Below are 756 nucleotides of genomic sequence, written 5' to 3' on the forward strand. Positions count from 1 at the left end.
AACGGTTTCCACCGGTGGAGCGTTATCGAGCTGATGATAATCCCATCGTCGGGCCGACGATTCTTCCGCGAGCGGAGGGGGAAGGGAAGGAGAGAGAGAGAGAGAGAGGCCGAGCGAAAGCATAGAACGAAAGGAAGGAGATTAATGGAAGGAGAAACGGAGAAGATCCGGCAATACGTGACAGGATACGTGAGCGACACTTCCTTTTAAGCCCTATAATATAACCCGTCGATCTCTCTTTCTCCCCGTCTTTACACCTGCCGTATCCCCTCCCTCCTCCCCTCAACGTGCACGCACATAATTACGCTAAAAAACGTGGCAAGATATCGGCCTCCATTAAAAAAAAGAAAATGAAAAAGTCGAGTCCAACTCCTCGCGAACTCCAACGATTCGTCTCAATTTAAAACTCTCCCCTTCTGTCCCATTCCAAGGGAGAAATTTCTTCTGACGTTTCCTCGTGTTTCCTTAAAACATGGATTACTATGCTCGATTCGTCTTTCTCATGGGATGCAACATTCAAAATTCACATCGATACATAAATATATATATATATATTTTTTTATCCCTCACTTTTTCCCTCTCTTCCTATCGACATACGTAAAAATCACCGAGTAACGAATACGTAATTGGCGGGAATCCCAAGGGAATTCTTCTCTCATCTCTCGTGGAACAATTCGGTTCAACGTACGTGCGGGAAGTGAAACTCGGTGTTACGAAGAGCGTTGGAGCGCGCGACTACTCAGCGTGGGTCCCCCC

General features: G+C 46.7%; 1 protein-coding gene across 8 annotated transcripts in view; it reads right to left on the minus strand.

Moving 5' to 3' along the window:
* Positions 1-756, minus strand: part of LOC102681024 (aryl hydrocarbon receptor protein 1) — a 143,392-nt gene that overhangs the window by 33,751 nt on the left and 108,885 nt on the right. The window lies entirely within an intron of this gene.

The sequence above is a fragment of the Apis dorsata genome, unplaced genomic scaffold, assembly GCF_000469605.1.
Source record: "Apis dorsata unplaced genomic scaffold, Apis dorsata 1.3 scaffold_220, whole genome shotgun sequence".
NCBI lineage: Eukaryota > Metazoa > Arthropoda > Insecta > Hymenoptera > Apidae > Apis > Apis dorsata.